A 21,882-nucleotide genomic window follows, 5' to 3' on the forward strand; every position below is an offset into this window, starting at 1 on the left:
TAAAGAAGTTGATCTAGTTTCAACATGTGAACTCAACGCAGTCACCAGGAAGAGGAGATCAAAACCTAAGGAGAAGACTTTAAAACCAATTCAAAAGATGATAGATGAAACTCCTAAGATGAATTCTCTACCATAATCATTTGTAGATGAGATGATTAAATACATAGCATCCACTTCATGGTCATTGTCTCCTCCAAGTATAGAAGAAACTCAAGAGATGCAAGTTGTAGAGAATGTGCATAACTTGGATTTATCATCTACTATCCTACAAGTTCCTTCAGTAATTGACTCATCTACCCTTACCTCAACATCTTGGTTTCAACAAAGTTTGGAGAGAAAGAAGAAAAGGATGATCCATTTGGAAACACTAAATCTAGATGTTGTAGCTAATTTAGTGCATAAAGGTACAAAGGTAAAGAAGACTAGAATAGATTCTAGATTGGCAATAAATCCTACCTTAGGAAACTTATTTGTTGAAATTGCACAACCACTCATAGAGAAGGACATAAATGAGGCAAACAAAGATGATTTTAGAATAACTAAAGTGGATCTAGATTGGACCACTCACAAAGGAAGAGAGCATAATTTTCAAGTGTCAGCTACTGTCTTGATGGAATATTCAAGGAGAGATAAACAAGCTAAGAGTCAACTTAAGTGTCAAGTTTGAGCCCTTTCTTCATGCATTCAATTGATGGTCGGTGATTCATTTCTAGACCCTAGTTCATCTACAGAAATAATAGGAGATCCCAAGAAGATGTTTGATGAAGAAACCATTCAAGACATAGGAGAATGCAAAACTTGTGGTAAAATGGTGAAAGTATGGATAAAATGCATGAAAGAATGAGCATCAAGCTTATTTCAAGAAGTTAAGGTTACATATGCTAAGGCAGATCATATACAACAAAACATTCAAAAAGAGGTAACAACTCTCAAAGAACAACAAACATTCTAGAGAGAAATTGATGCTAATTTAATAGAGGTTAAAGGAATGGAAAGTGATATAGTAAAATCATTGAATTTAGTCACCAATGGAGAAGAAGAGAAAATTGACACATGGCTAGAAAACATCAGATGGAAAAATAATAGCATGAATCAACAATTTGATGAAGGAGAATAGTTCTTAAACTCTTGCAAGCTGCTAAAAAAGAAGACCTTGGGGAGTATATTGATGATTGTAGAAGGTATACCTATTAGTGAACACACTTAAGATCCAGACATATCTTCCATTTTGAAATGCATAGAGGTAAAGATTGGCAACAAACTTGGTAGTAAACAAATTTCAAATCCTAACATTATGACAAGATTGGGCAGTCTCTCAGTGGCATTGGACTCCTATATTCAAAACTTACCAAGCTATGTCCTAGTGTTGGATGAAGTTAGAAAGAGACACGATGTATGAAAGCTAAAAATGTAAAGTTTAATGATCATCAAAAACAAGACTTTGGCATAGGTCATCAAATCATTTAGAGCATACAAGGAAAACCTAACTCAACTACTCATAGCACCTACAAATCAAAGAGAAAGCTCAAGAAATATCAGTGATCATAGTTGAAAGTTAGAAGTAAATATGTCTAAAGTTGTCTCAGATTTTTGCTTATATATTTTGTAAAGAGGCCAACTTTAGAATCAATTTTGGTTTTGTTCAATGTCTTAACTTTTTCCAACTACAGTTAAGCATTGAAAGTTAGAGTTGGTTATGAACCATCTTTAGATTAGTCCAAACTCAAACCTTTTGAATAGTTACAAACCCAAAAGGTTAGTTATTCTAGAATAGATATAAATTCATGAATATCAATGTAATAAGGGACTTTTTGGACTTGGAGACAGGGAACACTTATGTTTTGACAACATGGCAATTTTTGGAAAGTGTGTATAATTGTTGTTCTTGTAATGATGCAAGAGCATCTAGAGGTATAAGGGCAATCCTGTGTCACCCCAAAAAAAAAGTACTTAGAATTAGTTTCTATTTCATGTGTTTTCATTTCTGGATACCTATTTGGGTCAAATAAAGCGTCCAACTCTCATAGTTCCACTATTAGTATTTTGGGTTAGACTTTTTAATCACCTTAGGGTATGTGTAAATCCTGAAAAAAATAAGAGTATGTAATTTAGCCATCATTTTGATAAACTAGAAGGTGTAAATGGGTTAGATGATCGTAATTGTAATTTAGAGCATTCTAAAAAAAGAATCAAGTCAAAAGTCACCACGGTTTAAAAGTTATTGCAGTTTTTCAATTTTTGGGGACCTCCTAAGAATGCTTCAAAGTCAGATTCAGGGCATTAAATGACCTCGTACAGGGCTAAAAAATGGGGGACAAGCTATGGTTCAAAATTTATGCCTCTTGAAAGTTTGGTTATCCTTTTCTAGATTCTTCTAGTTTTGCGCCAACTTCTAACACAAGTTCTAGAACCTTCTATTTGGTTGGTGGATGCCAACTAGCACTTTCTAGAAGGTATTCCTAATCCATAACCCTTTGGGGTCTATTTAAGGACATTTCTAGGATTGTAAAAGGTAGTGCAGAGTGGAGTTTGAGAGATGATACTAGGAGAAGAATTTATCTCCAGATTTGTGCGATTGTAAGCCCATAGGGCATATGTAGAAGTCTATTTTCTTTGTACTAAATGTATTAGCATATTTTCATAGTTAATAAAATTTTCTCTTTCCTATTGTGTCCATTTTGTGTTGGGTTGTGTCACCATCAAGTGGTATCAGATTAGGTTTTCCTAAGTATGTAGACAGAGCATCGATTGTGAGGCACTTTGCACTAGGACTGTGTGGTTGTGGGTTTGAGTTAATAAGATGCCTCCACGAAGAGATCATGGTGGAATGGCCAAAGCTATTAATCCTGAGGAGGTTAGAGCCCTCCAAAGGCAAGTCCAAGCATTGCAGGAGGAGCTCCATAGGGGAGCAAATGTTTTTGCAGGTGACGAAAGTGAGGATGACGATGAAGAAGAATTTGGATTAGAAGGGGAAGTTGACAGGGAAGTTCTAAATTAGGAAGAGGAAAGGATTTTTAGGGCCATTTCTAAGTTTGGGAAAATACCTACAATTGATGTTGGTGTATTTTCAGGAAATTTGAAACTAGATGAGTTGATCGACTGGATCAATGAACCAGAAGATTACTTTCAATATGAGGATATCAGGGATCTGGTTAGGGTTAAGTTTGCAAAGGCCAAACTGAAAGGTCATGCCAAGATCTGGTGGCAAGAGGTTCAATTGGAAAGAAATAGAAGAGGAAAGGATAAGATCACAACCTGAGATTGTATGGTGGACAAATTGAAGTAGTTCATTCTTGTTGACTATGAGCTTGATCTATTTAAGAAGATGCATGGGTTAAAGCAAGTAGGAAGATCAGTCCAGGAATATACAGAGGAGTTTTAACAAATTTTGATTAGAGATGGGCATGCAGAAGCAAATAAGGAGAAGGTTGCTCATTATATCAGTGGGTTGCAACCTAGCATCCAGGAGGAATTAAGTCTGGTAAGAATGACCAACATTGAAGAAGCGTACTAGTTTGTACTACAAGTTGAAGAAAAGCTAAATAAGAGGTTTGAAGGGAGACAAAGAGGGTGCAGTCAAGGAGGAAGGGGCAGTGGTAGGTCATCTAGAGGTTGAAATGAGACCCAAAAGAAAAATGAAGATGTGGGTACTAGCAGGAACCAGAGGAACGAGGGTTTCAACCAATCCCATGATCAAGACTTTGGAAATCAGAGAGAAAGAGGTAGAGGATGTGGACAAGGAAGAGGAGGCTTCCGTGGTACCTCTTTCCATTGCAATGAAGAAAGTCATCATGCCTTTGAATGCCCTCAACGTCAAGGAAGGAAAAATAGGAGAACTGAAGGCCAAGCTAGGGTTGCTCATGTGGATGAGGATGCACAATCATCACATTCAGAGGATGCAAAAAGAGGAGAGACTTTAGTAAATGAAAGGGTCCTTCTAAGTGGTTAGATTGAACCAGAACAAAGAAGGAGTTTATTTCGTACCAGGTGCAAGTGTGAGGATAAATGTTGTGATGTGATCATTGATGGTGGTAACACTGATAACTTGGTATCAGAGGAGATGGTCTCTAAGCTGAAGCTCAAGAGGGAGAAACACCCCCAGCCCTATCAGATCGCTTGGGTGAAGGATGAACATAAGGTCCTAGTAAGTGAACAATGTTTAGTGAAGTTCAAAATTGGGACTTACCATGATGAAGTTCTCTGTGATATTATTCCAATGGATGTTTTCCATCTATTATTGGGTAGACCGTGGCAGTTTGATAGGCATACAGTACATGATGGTCATGTAAACACATACTCTCTAACAAAGGATGGAGTTCACCACAAACTGAAGCCCATGAAGAGGGAAGGCGAAAAGGGATGTAGCAGTGCTAAGATTTGTGTTGTTGATGGAAGGAAGTTTTTAGATGGCATGAAACATCAGCGTATGTGTTATGCTTTGATTCTTAGAAAAGATAAGGAAGGTAGTAGTGAAATACCATTTGAAGTTTCAAATTTATTAGGTGACTTTGGAGATGTCATCTCTAATAATGTTCCAGAAGGATTGCCACCGGTAAGGAAAATCAGTCATCAGATAGATTTAATCCTAGGAGCTAGTTTTCCTAACAAGGCTACTCATAGGATGACTCCTACTGAAATTGAGGAGATAAAAAAACAAGTTCAGGAGCTATTGAGGAAGGGTTTGATTCAGGAGAGCCTGAGTCCATGTGCAGTACTTGCAGTACTGGCACCAAAGAAGGATAGAGAGTGGAGAATGTGTACAGACTCTCGAGCTATAAACATGATAACCATCAAGTATCGATTTCCTTTGCCAAGGATGGATGATATTATGGACTGTTTGAGTGGAGCTCAGTACTTCACAAAGATAGATCTCAAGAGTGGCTATCACTAGATATAGATACGAGAAGGAGATGAGTGGAAAATTGCCTTCAGGACCAAGGAGGGTCTTTATGAGTGATTAGTCACGCCCTTTGGATTGATGAACGCCCCAAGCACCTTTATGCGGCTTATGAATGAGGTACTTAAGAAGTTCTTGGAAAAATCTGTTATTGTTTATTTGGATGATATTTTAATTTTCAGCAAGACTTTGGAAGAACATTTATTGCATATTCATAGTGTCCTTGAAAGGTTGAGGGAAGAGAAACTATTAATTAATCTGAAAAAGTGTATATTTGTAAAAAGGGAGTTAGTCTACTTGGGGTTTGTTATATCACCGAAAGGTCTTAAAATGGATCTAGAGAAGGTAAAAGCCATCTTGGAATGGCCTACTCCAAGATCTGCTATTGAGGTAAGATCATTTCATGGTGTGGTTAGTTTTTACAGAAAGTTCATTAAGAATTTTAGTGGCATATGTGCACCCCTGATTGACACAATAAGAGGGGATAGAAAAGAGTTAAAGTGGACTACAACAGCTGCGAGAAGTTTTGAATTGTTGAAGAAGAAGGTGACAGAACATCCTTTGTTGGTACTTCCAAATTTTAGAAAGGTGTTCTAGGTGGATTGTGATGCTAGTGGCAATGCTATTGGAGCTGTATTGAGCAAAGAAGGTAAGCCGATTGCATATTTTAGTAAAAAATTGAATGATGCGAAGAAGAAGTATTGTATTTATGATCAAGAGTTCTATGCAATAGTTTAGGCCTTAAAGAAATGGAGACATTATTTATTACCAATGGAATTTGTTTTATATATCAATCACCAAGCATTACAGTACCTAAATAGTCAAGGTAAATTGAACCAGAGGCATATGAAGTGGGTAGAGTTCTTGTAGAGCTATACATTTGTGTTGAAGCATAGAAGTGGAAAATCTAACAGGGTTGCAGATGCATTAAGCAGGAGGCAGTTGTTGCTTATAGTAATGCAAGTTGAAGTAGTTGGGTTTGATGAACTCAAGAATCTATACGCTGAGGATCCTGATTTTACTGAAGCATGGAAAGCTTGTAAAGAGCCTGTTGTTGTAGACAGAACCAAGTGGCTAGACTATTTGATTCAGGATGGTATGTTGTTCAAGGGCAGTCAATTATGCATTCCAAGGAGTTCCATGAGGGAAAATCTAATTAAGAAGAAGCACAGTGGACGGATGGTAGGACATTTTGGCCGAGACAAGACCATTGCAATTCTTAGAGAACATTATTTTTTGCCTTAGATATCACAAGATGTGAAGAAGTTTGTAGAAAGTTGTTAGGTTTGTCAAGTGGCCAAGGGATTTAGTCACAATACTAGACTATATCAGCCATTGCCTATTCCATCAAAGCCATGGGAGGACATAAGTATGGATTTTTTTCTTGGATTTTTGAGGACACAAAGGGGTAATGACTCAGTATTTGTGGTGGTTGATAGGTTCTCCAAAATGGCACATTTTATTCCTTGCCACAAAACTCATGATGTTGTCCATATTGCAGACTTGTTTTTTAGAGAGGTAGTGAGACTACATGGTCTCCCAAGGAGTATAGTTTCTGATAGAGATACTAAATTTCTGGGGTATTTTTGGAGGACATTGTGGAAGAAGTTGAGAACAGACCTGGAATTCAGTTCCATACATCACCCGCAGACTGATGGTCAAACTGAAGTGGTAAATAGAAGTTTGGACAATTTGCTAAGATTTTTAGTTGGGGATAAGCCCAAGGGATGGGATTTGATTTTAAGACAAGACAAATTTTCTTAAAAGAACTTTGTGAATAGGAGTACTAGATGTTAGATTGTGGTGACTGATCAGGAAAGTACTGTACATACTTCATAAATAGTGGGGTTTGGGGCATCGCCCCAAATTTTTTTTTTTGGGCAGTATTCGACATGGTAGCCGACATATTATGGTCGACATATGGCCGACATGTTATAACCCTAAAGCAGTTTAATACTTGTATAAAAGGGCTTAGGGTTGGGTATTTTTCATAATGTTGTGATACAAAATTGGTTCTTGTGGCGGTATTGAGCTGTAAGGGATTACGAATTGTAATTAGGTTGTAATCACTGGATTGTAATAAGATCGAACTTGCTGTTTGGTGGACGGAGCCCAGGGATTGGGTGAACCACGTTAAATCTTGGTGCCTTGTGTTCATTTTTGTGTGATCTATTATTTTTTCTATTATTGGTTATATTTGCATGTAGTTTTTTTATTTCTATCCGTGGTTTATCCTAACACTGGAAAATCACCATTCCAAATTGTATATGAAAGTAGCTCAAGGACTGCACCAGAATTGAGGAAGATGGAGCAAGGGGAGAGGACACGTGCTGAAGCAGAAGAGTTTACTGAACATATCAAGCACCTACATGAGGAGGACACATTACCAAGATGAATCAACAATATAAAGTTAGGGCTGATCAAATGAGAAGGCATAAGGAGTTCCAAGTAGGGGATCTAGTCATGGTACACTTAAGAAAAGAAAGATTTCCAATAGGTACTTACGACAAGCTAAAGATGAAGAAATTTGGCCCCTGCAAAATTATGAAGAAACATGACTCAGGAAATGCATATGAGGTGGAGTTACTAGATTTAATTCACATTTCTCCTATCTTCAACATTGCAGACTTAACCGAGTATCATGATGATGGTGTAGATGAGGAGCTGATGTTAGAGCCATGTCTGATTCTTGCTTCTAAGAAGGAGGAGATAAAAGACATTCTAGATCATCATGTGGGTAGGAGTACCCGAAATAGGCAGTATAAAGAGTATTTGGTTAAGTGGAAAGGTGAACTGATCGAGGACTCAACCTGGATATTAATAGCTAAGGTTTCCCATTTGGGATTTCCTCTACCATCTGTAAAGTGATAGGGTCACTTTTCAATCTACCCTGGGTGTCTGATGCAGGAGCATCTAGAGGTATAAGGGCAATCCTGTGTCACCCAAAAAAAAAAGTACTTAGACTTTGTTTCTGTTTCATGTGTTTTCATTTCTGGATACCCATTTGGGTCAAATAAAGGTTCCAACTCTCATAGTTCCACTATTAGTGTTCTGGGTTAGAGTTTTTAATCACTTTAGGGTATGTGTAAATCCTGAAAAAAAAGGAGTATGTAATTGAGCCATCATTTTGGTAAACTGGAAGGTGTAAATGGGTCAGATGATTGTAATTTTAATTTAGAGCATTCCATAAAAAGAATCAGGTCAAAAGTCACCACAGTTTGAAAGTTATTACAGTTTTTCAATTTTTGGAGACCTCCTAAGAATGCTTCAAAGTCAGATTCAGGGCATTAAATGACCTCGTATAGGGCCAAAAAATGGGGGACGAGCTACGGTTCAAAAGTTATGCCTCCTGGAAGTTCAGTTATCATTTCTGGATTCTTCTAGTTTTGCGCCGACTTCTAATATGGCTTCTAGAACCTTCTATTTGGTCGGTGGATGCCAACTAGCACTTTCTAGAAGGTATTCCTAATCCTGAACCCTTTGAGGTCTATTTAAGGACATTTATGGCATTGTAAAAGGCAGTACAGAGTGGAGTTTGAGAGAAGGTACTGGGAGAAGAATTTATCTCCAGATTTGTGCTATTGTAAGCCCATAGGGCATATGTAGAAGTCTATTTTCTCTGTACTGAATGTATTAGCATATTTTCATAGTTAATAAAATTTTTCCTTTCTTTTTGTGTGCATTCCATGATGGGTTGTGTCCCCATCATGTAATCAATCATTTCTTATGTTCTTGATGCTAAGAAATAAAAGAAAGTGCATTTTGCATTCTCTTTTCTATTGAATCTAAATTGTTGAAGTGTTACTTCATCAGTATGAGTATTTTCATGGTATGGTGTAAATATTCATAAATCATTGAATTAGCATTTTGTCAATGATTGCTCTCAAGCATAGTTCTTGTTTGGTTTCATTAGCAATCTACATCAATTTTATGGAAACATTGAAGTCATGTGGTGCATTCTTCATCAATAGTTTCCTTTCTATTTTCTAAGTTATAATCATCTTTATTTAAAAATCAAAATTTTATCTTACAAGGGAGCTACCCCTCTAAACACAGAGGAAGGTTAGATATCAAGGGCCTATCCAAGTGTTGGTGAAATCAATTTGCCACACACTTCTTTGGGCTAAATCACATATTTTCTAAGTGACAAATCTATTTACCAAAAGATTTTTGGTGACTCTACTGGGGATCAAAACAAGAAATATTTATAGTTTCCTGTGATGAAGCAAGATGGTGCTACCACATGAGAACATTTTTCGAGTTATCCAACCAAATCTTGGCTTCCAAGGCACCCAAGAAGATATTATTTCTAACTTGAACAATCTAGCCTAGAGGTGTAGATGAAGTGCTCAGCAATATCATCAAGTAAATCAAGTTCTAGAAGAAGAAGAAGAATTTGGGGAAATCTTGCAAAGAGCTCCTATTAGTCAAAACGTTGTTTTCATTGAAAGAATAGCTGTTACCCCAAGAAGAAATAGGCAAAATCTTGGTCACATCCAAGGGCAAGTAAATAATAATGAATAAGTTGGCTGAAAAACCATACACTCGAGTGGATAGGAACAAGGGTTTGATAGATGAAGATTTTGAAGCCCTTTGAAAGTTAGATTTCAAGCTAGTTACTCCTAAGAACAAGAGGAAGAGTAAATCTATTAGTAGGCCATCTTCAACACCAAAGGCTATTGTTCCTCCTACAGCCTTTCAAGCTCTGATCCTACTAGGTACCCTTGTACCCATAGCTATCAATTTGCAACCTTTGAACATCATTCTCCTAGCCATGGCACAACAAGCATTGCAACCACTAGTCCCATGGGGAGCTTCTATTGGTCCTTTAGCTTTAGGGAATCAATTGCATGACATGCCTATTAGATCCCAAAAAATTCTTCGTACTTTTTTCGAAGACAAAAAAGTCACTACTGATCAAATCATTAGTGCCTTTTTTATGGCAGGTGGGGTTCTTGCAATTCAACGTGAAGATGTTTCTATTTGTCTCTTTGTTGAAACACTCATAGAAGTCACAGCTGAATGGTTTGGTCAGTTGCCAACTAGATCAATTCATGGGACACCTTGATTCAAGCTTTTGAAAGGAGATTTAAAACTATGGAAGATGAAAATTTTCTTCTCTCTCAATTAACTCAAATGAAGAAAGAAATACATGAGCCTATGTGAGAATTCATTGCTCATTTTAATCAAATGGTGACCCAAATTCTTGTCAACAAAAGACCCACTGAAGAAAATCAAATGACCTTCTTTATCAGTGCTCAACCTTTTGATGTAAGTTTTCAAATACAAAGGGTGAGAGCTACTAATCTAGTAGCCATGTGAAATTTAGCCATCGAGCTGGAGGATGACTTGCTTAGTTTAGGTAAATGGAGTTGTAATCTACAAAAAGGGAAAGGTCAACAAACTCCTATTACTACTACTGACCCTTTATATCAAAAGTTGGCTAATGATGTGCTACAAATCAAGAAGCAGTTTCCCCATAATCCTCCACCTTTATATCAAGATATTCCAAGGATGAATTATATACCATATTAGCAAAACAAATAATCTAAATGGATACCCTAGCTAACACAAAGATTAGCCATCCAACATCTTGCATCATCTAGTAATCAAGCTACTATTTGTGATTTCCACCTAACAATAGAACATGACAGTGCAAGTTGTCCTGAGATAGCTAGATTCATGCAAATGCATTTGAAGGTGGAGAAAATAGAAGAATACATGGCCCCTGAAGATATAACAGGACCTACCATTGGGACATCTTCCATAAACTTTCTAGAATATGACTCTGATGGTGAGAAAGACAAAGATATTAACAATCATTCTTCCAATGTGTCTATACTGAATTGGAGACAAAGAGTAGAAGAGAAGTGGAGTAAAGAAGCAAAGGTTAAAGTTTCTGATGATACTGAATATCTTGGTCCCAAATATCCTAGCCAGTTATGAGATGCTATTGAGTAGAAGTTTTTGCAAAGATCTCGATGGTGAAATCAAGATGGACGTGTCTGATGCCCTCATCCTGATTGGAGATAAAAAGTTTCAACTCAATCCCAAACATAAAGCTAAATATACAGTCTTGAAATTAGATGATCCAAGGGCAAAAATATTGTATGTTGATACTAGACATGGAAAATATATGATGACATCTACTAAAGAGGATCTAATTGAGCCTCTTATTCCTAACATAACCAATGAATTATGGTCAATGGAGTTTGATGGAAGTTCTTCTTTTGGTTTAGGTGGTGGGATACTTTTGATGTCACCAAAAGAAGAGAAGTTCCCAAAAGCCTATAAGTTGGTTTTCAAAACCACTAATAATACTGTGAAATACAAAGCTCTTCTACTCAGCCTTGAATATGCAAGAGAAAAAGGGATCAAGCAACTCAAGGTATCAGGAGATGTAGAACTAGTTGTCAACCAGGTGCAAAGGTAATATCAAATGAAGAATACAAGACTAAAGGCCTATAGAAATAGAGTGTACAATGAGATTGAGAATTTTGATGCCTTTTATTTATCCACTATTCCTTGTGAATAGAATTATAAGGCAAATTTTCTCACAGTCTCTAACTCTCTCCTCATTCCACACCCTGAGTTTAATAGAGATATTTACAGGGTGGAGATGATTCATAGGCCTAGTGTGCCATATAATGGTTGGCATTGGAAAGTCTTTGATGATGATGGGAAAATCATTGCATTTCTTGAGGGATGACCTCTATTTTAAAATTTTAATTTTGAAGGATCACATAATGTTGAGATGAAGAATCTGATGAGATACAAGGAGATAATCTTGAAATTATTCAACTACAAGATAATTTTATTCCAAGAGGATTAGTTACCCTTGAAAGTTTTTTGATAAAGAGGATAAAAGGAAAGAGAAAGTTGAAGATACTAAATCTTTTGATTCCTTGGGTCATGGGAAGGTAAACATTGATTCTGAAGAAATTTTGAAGATGTTTCTAATAGGGAAAGATTTGTCACTAGAAGAGAAAGGGGAACTCATTGATTTTTTCAAGCTTTATAAGGATGTTTTTGCTCAGGGTTATGCAGATTTGAAGGAATTCATGAATGGAAAATTTAAACATTAGATTCCTTTGAAACTTGGTTCAACTCCCTTTTGATAAAAACAAAGGCAATTCAATTCCAAGGTCACTGATGCTGTATTAAATGACATTGATAAAATGCTTAAAGAAAGGATTATCTACCCTATCCACCATTCAACATGGGTAGCCAATATCATTCCAGTCAGGAAGAGGAATGGTGAGACAAGAATATGTGCTGACTTCTAAAATTTGAATTAGGCATCACTTAAGGATAATTGTAGGTTTCCCATCATGGATCATATTTTGCAGTTGGTATCTAGTTCTAAGCTCATGTTAATGTTAGATGGTTTATCCTAGTATAATCAAATCATTATTGTACCAGAAGATCAACATAAAATAGCTTTTACTACTCCATGGGGTATGCTTGCTTACAACTATATGCCTTTTGGTCTAATAAATGCTAGAGCCACCTTTCAATAAGCAATGGATCATTCATTTATAGATCTCAAGAGTAAGATCATTGTCATATACCTCGATGATCTCACAGTGTTTTCTAAATATAGAAGAGATCATGTGCATCATCTAGAATTTGTCTTGCATCGATGTTGAATCCATTGCATCTCACTAAATCCTAAGAAGTCTATATTTGGAGTGACAAAAGGAAAACTACTTGGACACATTGTTTCCAAAGAGGGTATTTGGATAGAACTTGAGAGGGTGAAAGCTATCCAACAATTATCACTTACCACGAGTAAACTAGGGGTCAATTCTTTCTTTGGACAAATAAACTTCATTAGGAGGTTTGTACCATACTTCTTTGAAATTATGAAGTCAATTGTGGATGTGATGAAAGGGAATATAAGTTTTAAATGGCAAAAAGAAGGTAAGGTTCCTTTTGAAAAAATCAAGGCTATGATTGCTAATGCCCCTACCCTTATCCAAATTTTTCTAAAAAATTTCATTTGTATTGTTATGCATCTAAAAACACTTTGTCTGCTATACTCACTCAACCAAACAAAGATAATGTTAAGGCTCCGATAGCATTCATGAGTGTCCCTGTTAAGAAACATGAATTGCAATATTCTTTGATTGAAAAGAATGCATATGTTCTAGTCAGAGCAATGAAACAATTTAGGTTTTACATCCTAAACTCTCACTCCAAGGTATTTGTTCCTGACTCTACAGTGAACACCATTCTAAAATCTAACTTTTTGAGTAGTTATGAACCTGAAAGTTTAGTTATTCTAGAATAGCTATAAATCCATGAATCTCAATGTAATAAGGGACTTTTTGGACTTGGAGACAGGGAACACTTATGTTTTGACAACAAGGCAATTTTTGGAAGGTGTGTACAATTGTTATTCTTGTAATCAGTTATTTCTTATTTTCTTGGTGCTAAGAAATAAAAGAAAGTACATTTTATGTTCTCTTTTCTATTGAATTTGAATTGTTGAAGTGTTAATTCATCAATATGAGTAATTTCATGGTATGGTGTAAATATTCACGAATCATTGAATTAGCATTGTGTTGATGATAGTTCTCAATTATAGTTCTTATTTGGTTTCATTAGCAGTCTACATCAATTTTATGGAAACATTGAAGTCACGTGGTGCATTCATCATCAATAGTTTCCTTTCTATTTTCTAAGTTGTAATCATCTTTATTAAAAAATCAAAATTTTATCTTATGAGGGAGCTGCCTCTCTAAACACACAGGAAGGCCGAATATCAAGGGCCTATCCGACTGTTGGAGAAATTGATTTGCCACACACTTCATAAGGCTAAATCACGTATTTTCTAAGTGACAAATCTATTTACCAACAAAGTTATATATAACAAAGATTTATGATTAATAATGACTATTTGGTCCATTTAAGTTACATATATGTTAAATATCATATAGTTATACAATATTTTATTAACAACAAATGATAATTTTAAATTCAATAATTAGATATTTTTAGATTAAGCTTTAGTTGAATGTTTAAAAAGTTATTTTTCGGACACATCTCACTAGGTGCACTATTTTAATGAGTTGTGTGGTGAGTCACAAATTCAAAGCTTAGTTATAGATAGTTCAATGTCCATTTTACATTTCTAAAAAAAATGGAGGCCTTATGATATCCCATATAGCAGCTACATGTTGACGAAGTTAGCCCTCGTGACTATTGGTTCCTCTCCCCTAAGATTTGTTGAAAATGCCTTTGTATGCCCAACATACGGCCAAGAAACTAAAGGTTTCTCTAAAAGGGCCTAGAAGGAGCTTGAAGGATTTTCGATGTGTCACTGATATCAACAAATCGGCGAGCTTAAACTAATGGCCATATGAATGTCACCGCAAAAAAGCAATCAGATAGAAATATGTCAAGACACTAGAAAAACTAAAAAAACATCACTAGAAAGTAGCACAAATGCCAAAATAATGCTCAATAGTGCCTTGGTATTGCACGAGTGACAAAAGGCTAGCAAGGGTCACTTCAGGTGGAGCATGGTTGATGGAATATGGTAGTGGCTGAGGATGGCCAGCGGTGTGCCTATAGGGGTTGCTTTAGGTGGAGTATGAGTGGTGAAGCACAATTGTTGGGCGAAGGTCTTAAGGCTGGACGATGGTATATAGACAAAGGAAGGGTGACAAGTCAAATGACAGCTTGCTAGAGGTGGTTGACAATGGTCCCTTCATGCAAGATTGATCTACGTCAACATGTATAGGGGCCCATAGGCCTATGTCAACAATTACATTGAAAAAATAGTCCCCACTTTCTAAAAAAGTTGCCTCATTTATTTAAAAATAATAATTGCATGCACTTTTAATGAAGTGTTTTTAAAATTTTTTTATAAAAAAATTAAAAATCATCATCTTAGTTTGTGTGCCCAATTTCACATAGCATTTTAGGCAAAAAAATTGCCTTAGAGGTCAATTGTGGCCAGTTTGGACAAATTTAATATGGAAAGAAGGGTTTTTAGGTGCTACAAACCCAATGATGAGGTCAATATGGACTCAAAGAAAAAAAAAAGGTAAACCCATATTTTACAAAAAAATCAATAAAAAAGACTTGATTCACCTGATCAAACCTTCGTTAGTCAAAATTATTCGAAAACCAAAATTAGTTGTAGCAAATTAATGCTCTGACACTATGTAAAAGTTGTCAATCTAACTACATGAAGTCAAGATCAATTACTTGCAAAGATAACCTATTAGGGGAGATAAATGGAGTAACAAAGCAAAGAAGATTTGGGATCTAAAAATATGGAAGATTATATTATGAAATCAAACAAGTCGAATAAAATATACAATGAGAAATTCTTATAATAATTATTAATTAATATAATTATTAAATGGCATTGATGCATAAAGTGATATCTTAAGGGTGAATTAAAAGTAACTTAATGATGGGAGGACAAATTTCTGCTTATGGCCAAACCATGGCACATGGATTTTGATATGCTTACTGAATGCTTTAACAAGGTTCCTATCTGGGTTTGGTTACCGAATCTCTCGATGCATCTCTGGCTAGATTCAGTTTATGAAGCTATTGGAGATGCCATTAGTGATTTTTTTTGTGTGGACCTAGACACTTCGAATATCCTTCATTCAACATATGCTAGATTTTTTGTAGAGATGGATATTTCTAAGGGCCTTCCTAAGCTGGTTTGTTTGGATTCTTTGAGGGGCTCTTGGACCAAAACATTAAATTATGAAGGTATCCATTTTTTCTATAGAAAATGTCATAAGACTAGTCACATTGTTGCTTGCTATGTTGCGGTGATGACTAAATCTAGGCGACCACCTTCTTGGTGGTCAGGGGCCTCTTCTGAACACTATACAGTGGTTAAATCCAGTGATGCGCCTCTAGATTCAACGGTTGTATCTATAGATGTATCTTCAGTTGATGATTTTTTGGTGCTGGTGTTAGGGGAGGTTCATGTTCCTTCTCCTGCCCCAGTACTGGATGTTTCTCCTGGTCCTGTTGAGGGCAAAGACCCTTTACCCTCTCTAGCCCCTGCACCTGTCCTTCCTCCTAGTGCTATGAGGGGCTAGTTGGCAATGGGCTCTTCTAGGAAAATTGTTGGTTTTTTGGATTCTCCTAGGCTTCATTGTTCAGTTTCTACTAGGGATTGGATTGCTAACGTTGCTAAGGTGGAGGATGGTTGGACTGTGGTAAAAAGAAAGAACACTAGACCATCAGCTCGTCCTTTAGAAATGAACCTCTAATCGTGCAAGGGTGGCTCTAAATCAAAGGGAAAATCATGGTATAACTGGCTTTGCCCCCTTGTTGGATCTTTACTTTTGGTTGGTGATAGGCTTTTTGTCACCTTGGTTACCTTTTGTTTGGGGGGTGATCAGTTGTACTTTTGCTTGTAGTATCATTGTATCTGAACTTATTGAAAATCTTAAGACTTGTACAAGGTTTCAGGCTCCCTTCAAAACCTGTTTATCTTATCAAAAACTTAATGATTAAGTCAATATAACTTAATAATTAGATTATTTTATTCTAGCAAATAATGTTTGTTTACAACTAATACTCTCTTTTTAAAAAGAAGAAGGAAATAATACACTTTATTTAAATTTTTTATACTTATTTATTTATTATTATAAGATTATTTTTATTAATTTTCTAATAAGACAAGTTTAAAACCCCAACCAAATTTGCATTGACTAGTAAATATTAGTGAAAAACGAGTATTAAGAATTACATTAGTATAAATTACAATTGATTTTCTAAACTTTGTAAAATAAATAATTACAATTTAAATTGTGTCACCACCACGAGTGTGAGCTGTTTAATGTGTTACATATGATGCTATAATGCTGTCACTATGTGTATGTCTAACACAATGGCTATAATAAATACAATTAATATATACTTATTTATGCAATTTTTTAGTATTTTTCGAGTTGGAAAAATCAGTTAAACCTAAAGGAAATTTGTTTTGATCAATGATAAAATAATTATTCTAAAAAAAATGATTTAAAAAATATAACTACCCATTTAAGAATCTTTTTAATGTACGAAATTAATTGTAAAAACCTAATGAAAATATTAGTTCACTACTATAAAGGTTGACTAATAAAATCACTTTCTAATGATAACTCAATTTATATTATTTAATTAAATTTGTTTACATCTTAGAAATATAATATTAAAATTTCGTAGTCTATTAGAAATATGATGTTAAAATGTTGTAGTCTGTTAGTATCATGACATGATGACATGATGTGACATTATAAAATTATTTATTATTATTGTTAAGTGTAATTATTATTATGTGTTAATTTTGAGATTTCCACTCACAATTTATCAATACATTGTAGACTCTTGCCTAAATAATCTCAATTCTTATCTTGCATACCAAATTGTTATTTTAATGCAAGAAAGTGAAAAAAAATAAAGATTTTACCCTTAAGTATTTAAAAAAAAAGATGCCATGATTCGAATTGAAAAAATACAATTATAGATGCTGATGAAAAGGAAAGCATAATTTTAAAATAGTTATTCCCTCTTATTATTATCGTGGCCATCCTCATCAGAAATCGTTTGGTTTGGGTTAACTTTCCCTTTGCTACGATTGTTTTTTAAATTTATATATCCTCTTCGGCTCTCACCATTTCAACCCCTGTGCTATCTGCCCAAAAAGAAATGCAAAACTGAAGCTGGCAGGGCTCCATTATATTCCTATCATAGCTTCCGCACAATGCGTGTGGGATTTTCTAAACGACTTCTGTGGGCTGCAAAAATGGCAGCCCAGCTTGTTGGTATACGAAAGAGTGGAGGGAACGCCGGCTGAAGGTCCTGGCTGTGCTCGCTATGTTTCTTTTCCCTCTTCAGCAAGTCAAGTTTCTTGGGCCAAAGAAAAACTCACATCCCTGGACTGTACTGTATTGTCGACACCAACGTGGAGGGATTTAATGGATATGAAGCCACTCTTCAAGTGATAGAGGGAATGGAAGGGGACAGGTTTTTGGTGAAGTGGTCTTTTGAGCTCGATCTAGTTGATGGCATCTCCCAACAGGAGTTTGTGGGTAAATTCAGCTCTGTCTTGACTGCCACCATTAAAGGTCTTCAAGATGTTGTTTCAAGATGCCCCTAGATGTGTTCAATATATTGAGATGATTTCTGTAGTTTTCATGAAGTTCGATGAATTTCAAGTTTCTTTGTTCAACTTTTAAGACCCTCGAGTGTATTGGGTGTCGATGAAATGTTTGAATTTGGACAGATTATGATAGTTTAGCTACTTAATTGGGATGTTGTGTCATTAGTTTGTGTTGGACCTATGTTTCGATTGCCATCATGGGCTCCTACTTGAATATCTGTCAACAAATTGAAACTAAGTTGTGTGTATTATTTGTTTCAAGACTTGATTGTGTTTGATTTTTTGTACCAATGTTTCGGACCACAATTTATGTGATGACTAGAGCAAACTATGTTATGTTGCAGTTGACATGGGCCAAGATAACTTCCATGTTTGTTTCGTTATAGTTTTCGTTGTGAATCGCTTTAGGAAACACAACTGCCATGGATGTCTATCAAACTGTAGAATTTGGGATCAGAATTTGTTATTATCGAATCAATCAGTTTGGTTTAAAATCTCTGTAGCTGAATCTTGGTGATTTCAATAAGTATCTTTTCGATATGGAAGTGATCATTCTGCAATATTGATAGGGTTTTACAATATCATTGAGATCATATTTGATTACATATATTCACTAAAATCACATTTGATGGTGTGATCTTAAATTTTTTAATTAAACATATACTTGTCAAACAAATTGCAATAAAAATATATATTTGTTTCCTATAAGTTTGAGAGGCATGAATTGAGGATGCATAACTATTGGGCCTTCCCCACATTAGACAATTTTAATGCACCATCAAATGCCAAGTCTGATTGAGTATTTGTTTAATCCACAAGTTCAAAAAAACAAATGCAGTAAAAATCCAAATGAAAAATTCAGTTGCCGCCATAGTCATCACTATTATTAGTGGAAGTCATCCATGGATGACAGGCAGCAACAAATATCCAAAAAATGTACCAAATCTAGAACCACAAAAATATTCACAAATTGTGCATCAATTAGTTTTATGTACAATGATTTCTGAAAACAGGTTCTCTAGTCCAATTCCTAAACCATATTCACCATGCTGATGAACTTTTAGTAGCCTTGATAGCTAATGAAAATGACTCGGTGGAATGATACAAGAGGATTTGGGTTCTATTCCCTGCCTTAAGTCTTTACACCTGAGCAATAATAAGCTGGTTGCCAATATTCCCCGACAAATTTTTATTAATGCCCAATTGCGAAGTCTAGACCTTTCTTATAATTATTGTATCAAATAATAGATGAGAACATCATTCATGGTGACGTTCCACAGAAGCTAGGTAGCTGCAAATATTTTACTTCGCTAAATATTGCAACAAATAGCATAAATGGGTAGATATCTAATGAATTGGGATCTCTTGAAATACTGTAACGAGCACATCCACACCAAAATTATTTAAATGAGAAAATTCTAAGGAAAATATCAAATTTCCAAAACTTATCTTCTCTAGATGTTAGTTCAAATCGGCTCTCGCAAATGATTACTCGCATATTAGTTTTAAAGATGCAAAGCTTTCAATGACTACATCTCTAAAACAATAGCATTTTGGGATCCGTTCAAGTAGCATTGAACATTTAATGTTCTTGCTAGACATAAATTTAGCTCATACTAATCTTAGTGGAGAAATAACCAAAGAAATTCAATTGTAATCCAACCTCCGCATTGTCTTGAACTTTTTTCATATTAAATACCCCTACAATACTTTGTGATTCGACCATAGTCTCTGGATCATTCACATAACAAATTCTCTAGAAAAAATCCTAGTTTGCCAGGACAGGTACAAAGTCTGGCAAATTTTTATATTTCTTATAATCAGCAGTTCATAGACACCCTGCCACATTTCACCGAGGCCACTATCTTTTTACCTTTCGGAGAAGGACCATTTGCACAAGTGTTTCTTTTTAAGCTAAATCACCCCTATTTTTCTTTGAGCTTTTCATCACTCTTTCCTTGGTTATCTCCTTTAACATCTTCACTCATCTCCATGATTTCTAAACCACAACGTGCATCAATAACTACAATTACTGTTGAATTCCTCATCATAATCACACGAATAACTTTAGAGTTTGTGAAGAGGGTAGCTATGGTGGTCAAAGAATGTAGAGGTTTTGAACCTTTGATCAACCACCTGAACAACAAGAATATAATCAAAACCTCGCTATGTTTAATTGTATGTTCGACTTCAATATAAATGATGAACAGAGTACGAGCATGGGCTCAAACGAATGATAAGCTACTGGAACTACTTCTTGGCTCTTGCATCCTTGTTTAGTTTTCCTTAGCAACTTTGTTGAAGAGCTCTCATCCTTTAACAAATTCTATTCCAAATTAGATTTTGGTTTTGCCCATCATGACTTCAAATAGCTGCACAATGTTAGGATGCCAGACCAGTACCCAGCTTGACCTATCTTTGTATTTTTGCATAGTAGACCTTCCCAAATGTGCGTTGTCCCAACAGTTCGCTAGTTCATAGTTTCCCATCAACATTCATTTCAATTTTTGCGTTGACCTTAATTTTGTAGGATGTAGGCTTTTAAGATGACTTGGATATATCCAATTACATAGAAAGGTCATTGTAACAGATGATCAAAGCCCAATCGTCTCACTTGTGTTGAAAAACATTACCCACGAGGAAGTTTTATACTACCCAATTGAATGTCTGTGTAATCTGTTTATTAGAAATATCCAATTTGGTGGTATGGCCCTATCTAATTAGGAAACAAGACACTAATAACCATGCAAAGCAGTAAGAAACTATCTGTCTATGCTCTTCTAGGCTGAAAACTTTAAACAAAGTGATACACAATTGAAACATCTCTAAGAGTCTCTCGACAGATTACGGGACTATTCAAGGATACTTTACGAGAACAGCATTTAAGGATAACCTTTCTTTAATTAGGGGAAAACTCTCTTGAAACTAAAACCCTAATCTAGACCCCACAAACTATAGGCACAAACTTTAGCTTTATTAGATTTGCACAAGATCAAGTTTGGGTTTTAAGCATGAAGACATGCCAAATAAAGAAAACATATGTCTTTTTATTCTTGGATATGAGCACAAGGCTACCACATCTACACAAGATGGTTGACTTGATACAAATGACCTAATATACACTAACTAAACACACACTCTCTATCTAAAACTAGACTCCATAAAGAGTAGGCATATGCAAGAATTGGAATTGCAAGTTAGTATGAGATCTGGATAATTTAAAAAAAGGAAATTGGATATAGTGTTTAGAATAACAACTGCAATAAAAAATCTATGATAGTCACCAAGATACATTCAATTTACCAAATCAGCATACGCAAAGCAACTTGAATATCAATTTTATCAATAACTAAATGCATAAAACAGTTATTTAGAAAGCTGTGCATACTCGAGCAATGCAATACATCAAACATTAATACAAAACAAACTACTAGAGTTCTAAATTGAAAATAGAATGCTCGCCCACAATGAAAAGATCTAAAGACAAAAGTGCACAAAAATAACACATCTAAAATACGAAAATCGTCAAATATATTTTTGCTAAACAATTATAGTTCCAAAATAGATCATAGTCCTAAAAGGTTATCTAAACATGGCTACATAGAAACTTCAATCAATGCACAGGAGATAACAAAAGGCAACTTGAAGAGCAATTTTAACAATAAACAAGCATAAAATCACTATTGGTTAAAATTTAGTTGCATATAACAAGTGTTTAGAAGGTTATGTACACTCATGCAATGCAAAATATCAAAGACTTATACAAAAAAAAAAAAACCACTAAAATTGAAAGTAAGATCTAAAAATAGAATTGCCCAAAAATAAAAAATCTTAAACAAGGAAATCTTCAAAT

Source organism: Cupressus sempervirens, chromosome 10 (genome assembly GCF_028749045.1).
Source record: "Cupressus sempervirens isolate cs-2001-9-10 chromosome 10, ASM2874904v1, whole genome shotgun sequence".
Lineage (NCBI taxonomy): Eukaryota > Viridiplantae > Streptophyta > Pinopsida > Cupressales > Cupressaceae > Cupressus > Cupressus sempervirens.